Source organism: Hylobates moloch, unplaced genomic scaffold (assembly GCF_009828535.3).
Source record: "Hylobates moloch isolate HMO894 unplaced genomic scaffold, HMol_V3 SCAFFOLD_1, whole genome shotgun sequence".
Classification (NCBI taxonomy): Eukaryota; Metazoa; Chordata; class Mammalia; order Primates; family Hylobatidae; genus Hylobates; species Hylobates moloch.
Window position 1 is genome coordinate 118,463,703 of NW_026652276.1, and position 15,842 is coordinate 118,479,544.

A 15,842-nucleotide genomic window follows, 5' to 3' on the forward strand; every position below is an offset into this window, starting at 1 on the left:
TGTTGGTTTTATTTTTTCAAAAAAACACAACTTTTTGTGTCATTGATCTTTTGTTTTGCTTTTAGTCTCAATTTCATTTATTTCTTCTCTGATCTGTATTATTTCTTTCCTTCTACTAATTTGAGGTTTAGTTTGTTCTTGTTTTCTCTAGTTCCTTGAGATGTATCATTAGGTTGTTTATTTGAAACCATTCTACTTTTGTTGATGTAGGAGTTTATTATTCTAATCTTCTCTCTTAATACTGCTTCTATTGTATCTCCAAAGTTTTGGTAAATTGTGTTTCTATTTTCATTTATAAGAATTTTTAAAAATTTCTTTCTTAATTTCTTCATTGACCCATTTGGTGTTCAGGAATATGTTGTTTAAATTCCATATATTTGTACATTTTCCAAAGTACTTCTCATTGTTTTCTAGTTTTAGTCCATTGTAGTCAGAAAAGACACTCGATATGATTTCAATTCTCTTGAATGTGTTGAGACTTCTTTTGTGGCCTACCATGTGGTCAATCCTGATGAAAGATAGACCACATTTTGCAGTTGTTGAATGAAATGTTTGTAATTGTCTTTTTGGTCCATTTCGTCTACAATGCAGTTTAAATCCAATGTTTCTTTGTTGACTTTCTGTCACCTGTCTGATGCTGAGAGTGGGGTGTTCAAGTCTCCAGCTCTTATTTTATTGGAGTGTATCTCTGCCTTTAGATCTAGTAATATCTGCTTTATATATCTGGGTGCACTGCTATTAGGTGCATATATATTTACAATTGTTGTAGCCTCTTGCTGAATGAATCTTGATCATAGTGCAATGACCATCTTTGTCTCTTTTTATAGTTTTTAATTTAAAGTGTTTTATTTGATGTACATATAGCTACTCCTGCTTGCTATTGGCTTCTGTTTGCATGGAATATCCTTTTGCATCCCTTCACTTTTAGTCTATGTGTCTTTTCAGCTGATGTTTCTTTTAGGCAGCATATAGTTGGGTAATTTTTAAAAATCCATTCATCCAGTCTGTATCTTTTAAGTAAGGAATTTATCCATTTATATTCAAGGTTATTACTGATAGGTGAGGACTTAATACTGTCATTTTGTTCATCATTTTCTGCTCGTTTTGTAAATGCTTTGTTTCTTTCTTCTCTCTTAATGTTCATCATTGTGGTTTGGTGGTTTTATAGGAGTAATATGGCTTGATGGTAGTAATATATGGCTTGATTCTTTTTCTCTTTGTGTAACTGCTCTACCAGTGAGTTTTATACTTCTACATGTTTTCATGATAATGATTATCATCTTTTTGCTTCTGGTTGTAGGATTCTCTTGAGAATTTCTTGTAAGTCCTGTTTAGTGGTGATGAATTCCCTCAGTTTTTGTCTGTGAAAAACTATTTCTTCCTCATTTCTGAAGCATAGCTTTGCCAAGTATAGCAGTATTCTTGGCTGACAATTTTTTTTTCTTTCATCACTTTGATTATCTCATTTTCTCCTGGCTTGTAAGGTTTCTGCAAATAACTCTTCTGTTAGTCTAATAATTATTCCCTTGTATGTGACTTGACACTTTTCTCTTGCTATTTTTAGAGTTCTCTTGTTGTCTTTGACTTGACAATTTGACCATAATATGCCTCAGGAATGACATTTTTGGGTTGATCTACTTGAGGATTTTTCCTTTTTCTGGATCTAGACCACATTTCTCCCAAGATTTGGAAAGTTTTTAGCTATTACTTTATTAAATAGGTTTTCTATGTCTTTTTTCTTATTTTATCCTTCTGAAACTCCCACAGCATATTTTGTTTTTTTCAATGTTTATTTAATGGTATCTTATAAGTCTTGTAGGCGTTCTTCACTGTTTTCCTTTTCTTTTACCTGACTAGGCACTTTCAAACCACCTATCTTCAAGTTCAGAGATTATTTCTTCTGTTTGATCAAGTATGCTATTGGAGTGCTCTATTGCATTTTTTTAAATTTCATTAATTGAATTACTCAGCTGCAAGATTTCTATTTGGTGCTTTTCTATGATTTCTATTTGATGAATTTCTCACTCATATCATAAATTGTTTTCCTGATATCATTGAGTTACCTGTCTGTATTGTTTTGCATCTTATTGAGTTTCCTTAAGATCATTATTTTGAATTTCTTTTCTGGAAATGCATTGATTTCCTTTTAATTGGGGTTTGTTACTGGAGAGTTATTATATTCCTTTAGTGATGTCATATTTCCTTGCCTTTTCAAGTTTCTATGTCCCTTCATTGATGTCTGTGCACCTGGTGAAATAACTGAAATTCTAAAATTTCTAGAGTGGCTTTCATAGAGAAACACTTTCACCTGCAATTAGGTCTTAGTGTGCCAATTGAGAAGGTTGTGGTGACTCTGTTTTCAAGTAGGTGCAGTAGTATAGTATTTGTGCAGATTTGTTGGCTGTGCTCAAGGTCAACAATAACTGTGGGTGCCTCAGTGGCCTAGGATGTAGAGGTTTGTGGCAGCAGTGGTGGTAGCATAGGTTGTTAAGGTTCTTAATGTCATGGCTTTTGTGGTCCTCCTATTCTTATTTTTCCCACAATGAGAACTTAGCCAAGGAGATCCATCTTTGCATCAAATCTAACTTGTCCTACAAGCAGCTGTAGTGGCTCTGAGTTCCAGGTGCAGGTGCATGAAGTGATTATGGCATCAGCATCCTATGCTGTGGGTTTTGTGAATCTATTGTGGCACCTGAGTCTTGCAGAGCAGGTTTACTCTCTATGGCAAAGTTGGATGTGGGTTGCCTAGAACATCATAGGATCTGTGATGTGGAGGCACTCCCTAGCAGCTCAGGACCAGGAAGCTCAGTTGTAGCTCGGATTCTGACCCTGGGGGCAGGACACAGCACTGACATGGCTCTGGGGAGGAAGAGGTGCCTGGAGATTTAGGCCCAGAGAGCAGAGGATGCTTGCAATTTAGGAACCTGAGCCCATAGAAGTCAGTGGCAACTTGGGTCACAGGAAATGAGGCTTCCTGGAGTGGCAATGGTAGACTCTGGGATGGTGGGACTTGGCAGTGACCCAGACTCTTTGAGGCCAGGTGCAGCAGTAGCAAGGACCCCAAAATGAGAGCACAGCTGTTGTTTGGGCCCTGCAGAGAAGGGACTAGTGCAGCTATGACTACTCCCCAGGAAGAAGGGTGTCTCAGTGGCTCAGACTTTAGGAGGTGAGTCCAGCTCCAGGGAAGTAGTGTACTTGAGTTGTTTGGCTATAAGGCAAGGGTCTCAGCGGAGCCACTGCTCTGTTTCTCTGGGACATAAGGCACTCCATCAGCTCAGCCCTGGGATGTGTAGCTGCTTAGCTCAGCCAAGGAAACCAATTCCCTATGGGGCAATGCACTGTTTCAGCTGAAGCCTGTGGGGCATGACTGCTCTGGGCTGCCCAGGCCCATTTCCCTGGGATATGGTGCACTGATTCAGCTTTGGTATTATGGTGCATGACCACTTTGGGTGGCCAAGACACCATTTCCTGGGAGGCAGAGCACTGCTTCAACCTAGGCTCCAAGGAGGCATGACTGCTCTGGGTGGCCAAGCTATTTTCCTTGGTGGCAGGGTACCACTTCGGCTCAGGCACAGGGGGGTATAGGCAGCGACAGCACCGTTTCCCCAGGACACCAAGTATCGCTTCAGCTTGAGCATGGGAGGGCAAGGTACAGCAGTGTCTGCTAGGGGTATGTGGGGATCACCAAATGGTACCCTGGGGGGTTTCAGCTAGAGTCCCATGGGGCAGGACAGCTGCAACTTGGAGAGGTTTTTGGAGCAGCTCCACCAGGGCACTGTTTCCTTTGGAGGCAGTGTTCAGCTTTAGCTCCAGTGCCCAGGTGCAATGGGAGTGTGCACCTCCAGCTCCAGTCTGGGGGGTTAGGGTGCATTCATGACTGGGAGGGTGAGGTGGAGCAGCTCTACCACTGCTCAGCCTCACAGGGAAGGGTGTAATCACTGCTTGCAGCTCAGTTTGGGGATGTTGGGCCACCAACAGAGGTGCTTCAGTGATACCTTGGCCTCAGGGATGAAAGGGTGCCATGGTCACTCACAGCTGGAGCAAGACATCCTCCAGCAGCAGTTCCATTGCCAAGACGGTGTAGCACAGTAGCCGCATGGGACACAGGGGATGGGCAGTGTTGGCTCCTTCTCCAGGAGGAGTGCAGCTTTTTGGACTCCAGGCGGCTCCCTCAGCTGAGCTTAGTGCCTGTAGTGGTGAGAGGTGTAGATACCTGATACAGTTTGGATGTTGTCCCTGCCCAAATCTCATGTGGAAATGTAAGCCCTGATGTTGGAGGTGGGGCCTTGTGGGAGGTGTTTGAGTCATGAGGACAGATCCCTCATGGCTTGGTGCTGTCCTCATGATAGTGAATTCTCACAAGATCTGGTTGTTAAAAAGCATGGCACCTTCCCTCCACCTCTCTCTTGCTCCTTCTTTTGCCATGTGACATACAAGCTCCAGCTTCACCTTCGGCCATGAGTAAAAGCTCCCTGAGGCCTTCCCAGAAGTTGAGCAGATGCTGGCACCATGCTTGTGTAGCCTGCAGAGCCATGAGCTAATTAAACCTCTTTTCTTATAAGTGACCCAGTCTCAGGTATTTCTTTATAGCAATGCAAGAACAAACTAATATAACATTCAGGGTGCTGACGGGGTTTGCTGGGATCCTCTTGCTTACCTTTTCCCTGCAGGGAGAAGTTCCTTCTGGGTCCCAGATGATCCCAGATGGGGCATGGGTGCTGAAGGCTGGGTGTGTCCTTCTATTCTCCATTCTGAGTTTCTGTGCTCACCAGGGTTTCTGTCACTCCTTTGATGTACTCTGGTGCTCTCCTTCCATTATTTTCATCAAAAAGTAATTGCTTATTCATTGTTTTAGTTGTTTTTGTGCACAAGACAAGCAGTAGGGCTTTCCAGTCTGCCATCTCGCTCTCATAATCTGAATGTCTTATTTCCACAACTTCTAGCCTGAGGGCAGCCCCTGTCTACATGCCACAGAATGGCTAAAACTCCAGTAGAAAACCTTCATGCCAGCTTTCTTTGTTTTTTTGTTTTGTTTTGTTTTTTGTTTTTGTTTTTTTTGAGGTGGAGTCTCGCCCTGTTGCCCAGGCTGGAGTGCAATGGTGCGATCTCGGCTCACTGCAGCCTCTGACTCCTGGATTCAAGCTATTCTCCTGCCTCAGCCTCCAGAGTAGCTGGGATTACAGGCACGTGCCACCACACCCAGCTAACTTTTTATCTTTAGTAGAGACTGGGTTTCAACATGTTGGCCAGGCTGGTCTTGAACTCCTGACCTCATGTTCTGCCCTCCTTGGCCTCCCAAAGTGTTGGGATTAAGGCGTGAGCCACCATGCCTGGCCCATGCCAGCTTTCTAAGGAAGAACCAGAGGGTAAAATTCAGGACAACCAGGGCCTTTGGAAAGTGAGAGGGTATGTCAGAAAGAAGAGAGCCAGAGAAAGGGAGCCACAAACCCTGTTCTGGCCAAGTCTCTGGCTGACCCTTGAAGCACATGTTCAGGACAGACTTCAAGGAGTTCAGCCAGGTCTGAAAGAACAGACCTGAGATGTGAGTTGCTTCCCAAGAGATAGTTTGCAGGTTGAATTTAATCAAGTTATTTACTTCTAAACAAAAGTCAAGTCTTTGAAGGGATATAAGAAAATTCAGGGTCTTACATGTAATAAAATTCAACATAACATTCACAATGTCCAAGCTATGATACAAAATTACTCAACATCTAAAGAATAAGAGAGAAAAGACAATCAGCAGAGAGCAGCTCAGGATGACCTAGATACTGGAATAAGTGGGTGAAGGTAGTAGTTATTATAACTCTCCTCAATTACCTAAATGAAAATATGATTGTCATTAATTAACTGATATGAAATCACAGCAGAGAAATAGAAATTAATTGTAAAAATATAAATTCTAAAATGAAAAAATATAATATTTGAAATAAAAGTAAACATGGGATAAACTTTACAGCAGAATAAGAAATTACCCAAAAAAAGTCATGTAATTTTTAAATAGATTAATAGAAATTATTTAGTCTGAACATCAGAGAGGAAAAAAAGATTGAAAAGAAAATGAACACAGCCTTAGGGACTTCTGGGACAATATCAAAAGTTATAATATGCATATAATTGGAGTCTTGAAGAAAAGAAGTGAAAGGATGGGCAGAACAAAATGTTTGAGAAAAAGTTTAAAAATTATAAGCCATTTCTGCACAAGAAGCACAAAAAAGGAAACAGTGGAGATAGGATGGATACAGATTAAAAATAATTGACAAGATAAGTAATAACAGAGCACATTTGTTTGTATGGATGGAGAAAAGGAGGAAATGATTTTAATTACAGTTGTGAGAACACATCAAGACAAACTACAGACAGTCAAAGTGAAAAAGAGAGGAGCACCATGATATTCTCGCAAATGGGCTGGGCCTTGTTAGGAGAAAGTGTGGAAGTCACTCCCTAAATGATGGCATGGCACAGGAAGGAGGGTGAGCACACATGCTCTTTTCCTTCCATAGCTGAAGGCAAATACAGCCTCCAGAGTAGCTGGGATGACAGGATTACAGACAACACATTTATTTTTTAAGAAATGAATAGATGGAGAGATACTTTTGCAGGTCTTGAAGAACTAAGCTGTCATGTTGTGAGTGAGCGAGGATGCAGCCAACCTCTACGAGTCAAGCATAGCCCCTGGCTAACAATGAGCAAGAAAACAGAGACCTCAGTCCTACAACAGCAAGAAATAGAATTCGAATTTTTCCAATGACCATATGAGCTGGGAAGAAGACCATAGGCTCTGGAAAGGAATGCAATCCAACCACCACCTAGATTGCTGACTAATTAGATTGTGAGCAGAAGACTCAGCCACATGGTACCTGGACTCTTGACCCATGGAAAATAAGAGAAAATAACTGTGTAGTTTTAAGCCATTTAACATAAAAAATTGACAATACTTTTTTGTTCCCACATAAGCTTCTCTTTTCCTAACAATCTTCCACAACATTGATGGAAATTTTATCTTATAAAAACTTTTTTGTATTATCATATTCTAAAATATCATGGATTTCTAGGTATAATAAATATAGTCTATTGGGACATTCAGAACAGATCAATTTTGCAGATCGGTGGGTGGCAGAAGGTCTAGCATTACTTGCTCCTCTACTTAAAGACTAGAGGGGCTTCCCCAATCATGACAACCAAAAATAGCCCCAATTTTCAAGAAGGCCCTGGCATGTGTCAACCTCTTTGAGAAGCAACAACAGTCCAGCATGTAGCAGAGGTCTCATAATTTTCTCCTAAATAAGAGAGGTCACTTCAGACCTCATCTCTGATGGAGCAAGTCTAGCTCCCTGCAGGGATTTCCTGAATTTCCAGCCGCATCAGCCCACTCTCAGACCCAACGAGCTATCCACCCTCCACCACAGCCCTGCTCAGCACTGCCATGCTTTGCAATTCTCTGTCTGGGGTTTTGTCTATTTTTCTGGTTCATGAAAATATTTATCTTGTTTTGAATTTGAATGTTTTAGTTTTCTCTTTTTACATTTCATCTATCATTACTAGAAATTTGGAACACAATGGGCGTGGCAAAGCATATATTTTACCGAGCCGTCTTGACCAGATGCTCCCCTGCCCCAAACCCAAAAAAGGGATCAGCAAACTATGGCCCTCACACCAAATCTAGTAGATCATCTGCTTTTGTAAATAAAGTTTTATTGGAATATAGCCACGCCCGTGCATTTACTCATGATTATGGCAGTTCTTGAGCTACACTGGCAGAGTTCAGTAGTTGAAACATTGACTGTATGTGGCCCACAAAGCCAGATATGTTTACTCTGGTTCTTTACAAAAAATTTTTGCTGCCCCCTGACCTAAAACTCCTTTCTTATACCTGATATTCACCATTTGTGGTTCTATCTGTGTGTCTCTCTTTTTCTTTCTCTCGCCCTGTGTTTCTCTTTCTCTCCCTCCTTCCTTCAATTTTATTATTAGACTTGTTAAGGATTTTTCTATTTTATTGATCTTTTCAAAGAACCTAATTATGGCTTTCTTGATCAAGCCTACCATGATTTTACTGTTCCATTTCATTTCATATGTACTTTTGGCTTTGTTTTATTTTGTTGTTAATTTTCATAGCTTCTTTAGTTAAACCATTAGCTAACCTGTCTTCATTCTTTTACAATTTTGATTTCTGCCCTTTGGAGTGTATATTGAGCTTTTCTTTGTGACATGGTAAGTTTCTATAAATATCCCACGGGTATACTCTTTCTCTGTTGTATTATGTTCTAAAAATACATGTGATAAAAATATAAAATTTTTATCCTTTTTTCCTGACTAGATAGTTCAGATTGTAGATATAAAATTTAAAATTCTGTATTTTTACTTATTTTTGTCTAACAGCTTTTGAGTTACTAGATTTCAATGTCATTGTGTTGGGTGATTAAAGTTTTATATATTTGGAGGAATATCACTTTCATCAATAGAAAATATACCTCTTTGATCCATGTAATGTTTTTTGCCTAGATTCTACTTTTATGGTCATACAACTTTAAGCTTCATTTTCTAAAACATTTGCTTTTATATCTTTGCCCATCCCCATTTTTAACCTTTCTGTGTAATTTAATTTTGATATTTGTCTTATAAAGAGCACATCATTAGACTGTTTTCAAACCACACTTGTGTCTCCCTTTGTTTTATGTTTACTTCTAATATTTTCACAAATCAAAGACCACACTTTTTGTTCCACATTGAGAATTGATCATAGTTGATTATTTCCTCTACTCTCCAAGAAACATAAGAATCTTATCACACTTTTCCCTTTTCCCATCCCACTTGGCTTGGGAGTATTGCTGAAATTGTCTACAATTTTAGTGTTTACATTTTTCTACATTATGCCTTTTTCCACCTAAGAAAAATTTCTTAATAATTTTTCATCAGTGAGCGTCATGTGTTGCCAAATACAGATCCATACTGCTCTGGTTAGCCTGTGCCTAAGCTCCCGGGGAGCTCCCATTGCATTCGGGAAAGCTGGAGAATAAGGTTTGAGGTTCCCCTCACTTCCAAACATAATTTCCTAACTGCTGTTCCTTCCACAGTCAAATCCTCATCAGGAGAACCTGACTGGCCAATCTCCTGTCAAGTGACCATACCCTGGCTGGCATTCTAGGATTTTTCCTGCATTAGATGATGGGGAAGATGTGAGTGCAGATGGGACCTCTTCTCCAGTCCCACTGAGAAGGGGAGGTCCCACTGCCCTCCCCAAGATCACCCAGGTGGCCCACACCCCAGCCCAGCCACTCTTATCCCATCCCCCTGCACTGTGTTCTTTGTAGAACTCATCACCCCTGAAATGCCTCACGGGTCTGTTTTTTTATCATCTCTCTTTCTCCGTGAGGAACAGGAGACTCTCTTGCTCATTGTTGTCTTCCTGGTGCCTGACCCAGAATAAGCACACAATGGTAGCTGCCGAATAAATCAGAGCAGGCGAGCCAATAGCTAATCAGTGCCCTCACCTGCCAGTCACCTGGCCAAGCATCTAGACCCACCTGTGGCCCATTTAAAGACCATCATCCTTGCTCTGCAGAAGGGGAGGCTGCACCTTATGGAAGCCGGCTGTGTGGAACAGCCCCCGAGGCTCAGCCTCTCCTCTATCGCACCAGCTATCTCCTGTGCAGAGGAGGCTTGAACATCATCTCTCTGCTTTCCTGGTGGAGGCACCAGGGCCCAGAACCGTGCTTCCATATCTGTGGATGAAGAGAGTAAACGGCGGGGAGGTGGAGGGTCCCTGGCATCATGGTCAGCACATCTTTCTGAGGCCTGACACTGCTAGGCTTCACAGTAAGTCCAGAAAGAAGAAAGTGGCGGGTCCATAACTAAAGTCAAAGCAAAAGGGCCCAGATTCTGCCCAGACTCTAGGTGCAGGAGATCCAGAAGGCACAGCCACATGCACCCCTCTTTCTGTCCCCGACTTGAAGACAGGGAGCTGCAGTCCCCATAATTCAAACTTTCCCCTTGCGTGTGCCAGAGTTCACAGCTGCAAAACACGTGCCCACATTCTTGACTCCAAAGATAAAATAACAGCCGAACGTTTTGTGTCTTTGCTATTTCAAAGGCCACAAATGCCTTGAAGGCTTCTCTTTGTCAGGAGAGGAAGCAGGCATCCCTGAACTAGTTACTAATCTGGAGGCATGCTCTCCATAAAACAACAAGAGGAAAGAGGCCAAAGAATCCTGAAGTAAGGAGGGGTGGTGATTGGCAGGAATCTGCAGGTTTCCCAGAGACAAAATTCCTCAACATAGAGCCCCATTGAAGCCTGCTGGGAGCACAGGAGCTCCAACCCCCTCCCACTCTCGCACCCCTATGAAAGCACCCTTCAGCATCCAGGGTGCCTAATGAGGCCTCTCTTGCCAACTGCTGCTCCTAACCCCCACCTGTCTGCCCATGGACCTCCTCTGTGCACCCACCTGCTCTTGACCAAATGTACACTTCCACTAGGAAGAGAGAGGGGTCTCAGAGAGCCTAGAAATGTGATTGTTCTCTCTCTGCAAACCTCACATATAGAAATAGAAATGAGGCAGGACCAAAAGATGGAGAGATTTGGAACTCCCACTCAGCCATCCTTACTATGCCATTCCCTGGGACCAAATTCTGCAGCAAATCTAAATTGATGGTGGGCAAATTCAGGGAGATTTTTAAAAATGTTTTCTTTAAAAGGGGCAAGTTGGCTGGGTGTGGTGGCTCACACTTGTAATCACAGCACTTTGGGAGGCTGAGGCGGGCAGATCACAAGGTCGGGAGATCGAGACCATTCTGGCTAACACAGTGAAACCCTGTCTCTACTAAAAATACAAAAAAAGGAAAAAATTAGCTGGGCATGATGGCCGGCACCTGAAGTCCCAGCTACTCGGGAGGCTGAGGCAGAAGAATGGAGTGAACCCAGGAGGCAGAGCTTGCAGTGAGCCAAGATCGTGCCACTGCACTCCAGCCTGGGCAACAGAGTGAGAACCAGTAAAAAAAAAAAAAAAAAAAAAAGACAGGTTTACCAAGTATTATTAGATTCCTGAATAATGGTATGATTTACATGCAATTTTTTTTGCTAATATAGTCTATAAAATGGACAATATCTATGAGACATTTTTGGGCCAAGAGCCTCCTTGGACTCTCCTGGGACTCCACTCATTGTTTCTTTTTGGTTTTTTTTGTTGTTTGTTTCAGATGGAGACTCGCTCTGTCGCCAGGTTGGAGTGCAGTGGCGCGATCTCGGCTCACTGCAACCTCCACCTCCCAGGTTCAAGCGATTCTCCTGCCTCAGCCTCCTGAGTAGCTGGGACTACAGGTACATTCCACCACACTCAACTAATTTTTGTATTTTTAGTAGAGAAAGGGTTTCACCATGTTGGCCAGGATGGTCTCAATCTCTTGACCTCATGAGCTGCCCACCTTGGCCTCCCAAAGTGCTGGGATTACAGGCATGAGCCACCATGCCTGGCCTCCTCCCATTCTTAATTCTGCCTTTGCTCTCTCAGGGTTTCCATTAGAGAGCACAGGTTGGCAGCTCTTTTCCCTGAAGGCTCCTGGGCCAGCCCACCTCACTCCAAAGCTGCTAAACAAGGGCTCCCCTTGGCCTTGACCACATCCAGAGTCAGACGTGGCTCAGTGCTGCTCCACAGCTGCTAGCCTCCAGCTGACATGTCCCCACTCAGAGTCGAATTTCAATTCTGTGGTCGTGGAAAACAGCTGGTCTGCAGGACTCAGCAGACTGGCAGCTGGGGAAACTATTTTCAATTGCACATAGCACTAATGCCTTAAAACACCTAATTCTTATGATATGAACAAATGAGCACTCCAAGAGATGAGATGACACCACACCCTCACATCCCTGGGACAGTGCCCGGCCAACCTCGGACGGGCAGGGGCGCCGCCGAGGTGGGGCCATGGCTGGAAATAGAGTTTCAAATTATGGTGGGCACTGCTATAAAAGGGGATAAAGACAGGGCTTGTTTTTATAAATATTGAAGCTCAAAGAAGTATTTTATAAAAATTAAAACTTACCTTATCTTTTAAAACAACTAATTTGTGTTTTATTCTAAAATACGTAATAGGATAAAAATACAAATCAGTAAAGAGAGAGACTAGAACAAAGCCCAGCCCCGAAACCTTCCAGTCACCTCTAAATCCCAGCAGGCAATAGGCAGATGCAGCTTTTAAAAACCACAACCTTTGGGATTTTAATTATATCCAATAGAATATGCTGAACCATCTTCAGCATCCTTCATTATTTATAATAGCAAAAAAAAAAAAAGCATTCAAAATCAAATTGCACCCTGACATTCTGTAATTTGTACTTGCATCTATCTCCAAAGTGGATTTATATTAACAATCACTACCAAACCCTGGCCTGAGCTGTGCTGTGAATCTTAAGGCAAATGTGATGGAATGCCTGTATTATCAAAACCTGCCTTTAAAGCCTACAATTGAATGTGAACTAGAAACTTTTGGCAGTTGTTAGAGACAAGAGGCATAAAATCAGATATTCCTGTCAAACCGTGATAATGCTCCCTAATAATTAGAAAAGGAGATGAGAACGCCTAAATTTTTCAGGTTACTGAGCATGTGTGAGAGGATGAAGACAGCATCAAAATTAAAGCGGCTACATGTAGCTGGGAAATGTCTAATTATACCCTTGCTATCTAGCACATTGGAAAAGCCTCTGAACCCAAGTACTTTTAATCATTAAACAATAGTAGAGGAGGCTTTTTGCCAGAGCTAAAGTAAGGTGGCCACTGAGCCCGGGCCCCAGGTATCCCTGAAAACCCTAGGCTTCATCTGCTCACTTCAGCCACAAGTAGATGGACAAGAAGGGCCGGTGTCCCTGCCCTGTACACCACTGCAACCTGAAGGTGAGGACATGCTCATTCCAGCTTGTCATGGGGCTCAGTGTTGACACGTGGTAAGTGAAAAGATGAGCATAAGGGTTGGATGAAAGTCTGGGATGTGAGGTTTTAGACCCACTTAGATGACCGTTGAGTACAGGGACTTATCACGAGTCATCACTGAAACACTGATGTGTGGCCTCACTGATATGAAATGGAAAGCTGGAGCTGTGAGATACTGGAAGTTGCATGAGTTGCTTCCAGCCTCATTGTTCATGTTGAACAACTACCTGCAATGGCCTATACCAGCTGACAGCACACGGGATGCAGGCACTGTTCTCAACCCTTAGACACTTACTTGATACTCACACCACACAAACAGATAGATACTCTGATGATCCCCGTTTTATAGATGAGGAAACAAAGCACAGAGGGATTAAGTAATTTACCCAAGTTACACAGCTATTAAATAGCACTGCTGGAATTTGAGCCAGCAGCCTGTGCACTTAGTGACAGCACCGTACTACAAGTTTACTGCTGCAGCAATCATTCAGGGGTGAAATAGTCACTGAGCATCCGGTATGTGCAATGTACTCTGTAAGGCCCTGGTTATGCTAGTGAATAAAACACACACATTCTTTCCCTCATGGAGCTTCCAGTCTAGCAAATGTGCAACATTAAACCTGGCAGCAGCAAAAGTTAATGAATAAATAATTTAGAAGGCAATTATAGATCCTTAAGGGGATCTTATGGCCAGGATGGAGTTTTTGAAAAAGATTTCTTGAACAAGTGACACATAAGGTGAAACCTGACCCTTGTTAGGCAGATAGAGAAGTATAGGAGGGGTGTTCTGGACACAGGAGAAGCACTTGCAAGACACTGCAGTGGGAGGCTTTAATGCCTCTGAAGGCTCCATGAGATACCCGTAATGACTAAAGAGCAATGAACAGGGAGAAGGTGGCCCTTTGAACAAATTTCAGACTGCTTTTTCGTAGAAGTGGGAATGTTCACGACATGCAGGACTCTGTGGGCCATGTCTTACTCTCAAGAACAAAGAAGAAAGCCACAGGAGGGTTCCGAACAAGGATGCCAACCACGAAACATGAAAGAGTTTGAGACCCTAGAAATCTGCACAATGTTCCCATTATTTTGCAGATGAGAAAACTGCGGCTTCCATAAGATATGGGAAACTCCATGGTAATTCTCAGTCAGCTGGTTAAGAGCTGCCTGAATCGCCCTTCAACACTGGCAGTGGATACTGGTCATTTGCCTCCCCAGAATGTCTTCCCCTTCTAATCATAATATTTTTATTTTAATTTTGAGTTCCTCTCCTGCTCCACTTCCATCCCCACATTCTAGAAAGTCCACACCAGGAGTGTGGCATGTGACCAACCCTAAGTTAATCAAAGCATTGCAGTCCTGTAGCACGGTGATGGCTTTAGAGATAAGTCCATGACCTGAGCCTACACAGTCAGAGTGAAACTTATTTCTTAAATCCCAAGTTAAAGATGCAATCTAACGCTGACAGAAAATTTAAACCTAGAAGGATATGACCCTAGAGCAGATTTTCTTTCTTAAGTCACTTCGGAACACATTAATGGCAGATTTTTACAAAATTGAAATCATGTTAAGAAATAGTACAATCACAAACATAGTATGATTTCCACTCCATCACCTGAGGAGCACCTGTTTACCCTCCCATGACAAACAACTAGAAAACTGGACAAAATGTATGAAACAATTTTGTGGCTATTGATCAATAAGCAGCACCTATGATAGCTGGGAGGAGAAGAAGGAGGTAAATTCTTGTAATAACCTTGGTTTTTCTGCAAGGTGGGTATTTTCAGACTGTGGCACAGGGAGGAGCTTGGCGATCTTGCTGAGTGGAAGAAACAGATTAAAGTTCAGGGAAGTCAAAGTAGCTAGAATTTTCAGAGCAAAGTACCAGGAAGAGGGGAGCTAAACAGACAGAGTCCAGTCTTGTGGAGGTCAAACATCCCCCTAATTTGTTGTATCAATAAAAATTCAGGCACACATAAATGAAATTTCCAGAGGCCAGGCAAAGAACAACTGAGGAAACAACTAGGGAGCTACAAGCCAGAAGAGTTCCAGAACTCATACAGTGCTCAGTTCCTGTCAGCCAGAGTAGCCAGATCTTAAGGAATATATGGACATTCAGGAGTGACTCTGAAAGGTTCCTAACTTAAAAGTGGTGCCAGAATTCAGTTAAAAAATTACTGGACATATGAAGTAGCAAAAGTATATGTACTAGAACCCATCAGTAGAAACAGAACCAGAAATAACCAAAAAATATGAAATTAGCAAACAAAAACCCTAAAACAGCTATTATAATCTTTAAAAATATACTCAAAGATTTAAAGGAAAACATGAACATAATTAGGAAAGAAATAGAAGCTATAAGAAAGAGCCAAATGGAATATCTAAAAGGAAAAAAATACAAAATATGGAGTAAAAAAATCACAAAGATTTTAAAAATTAAAAGCAAATTAAACCCTAAAGAAACAAAGACCTATCAAAAGTTACTTTTTGTGGGGTGGAAGTTTTTAAAATAATCTTTACCTACTTGGGCTGTTTTGGAAAATAAAGAAAAGACCACACTCAACAGTGGGCTATACACCTTAGTGTAGTTCACCACTATTTTGCAGGTTATTGTTACATAAGTGAAAAAGAAAAAAGAGGAAATAAAGATCAACGAGCCTGAAGTCATAGCAATAGAAAGGATTGAAACTAAAGCAGAGAGTAAAAAGGAAAAAACATGGAAGATAGAGGAGGAGGAGGGGAAGAAGGAGAAGAAAAGATTCTGTGGCCTGTGGAACAACAGCAAATGTTCTAACAGCTGTATCGTTGGAGTTCTAGAAACTGAGAAGAGAAAGAAAGGAACATAAAAATTAGTGAAAGAAATAATGGCCAAAACATTACCAAATTTGATGAAAACTGTTCACCATAGATCCAAGAAGTTCTATCAACCCA

General features: G+C 41.9%; 1 non-coding gene across 1 annotated transcript; it reads left to right on the forward strand.

Moving 5' to 3' along the window:
* Positions 1–15,381: 15,381 nt before the first annotated feature.
* On the forward strand, positions 15,382–15,525 carry LOC116809903 (small nucleolar RNA SNORA4). The gene has a single exon (XR_004370067.1). It is a non-coding gene; the product is annotated as a small nucleolar RNA SNORA4 (small nucleolar RNA).
* The last annotated feature ends 317 nt before the right edge of the window (positions 15,526–15,842 follow it).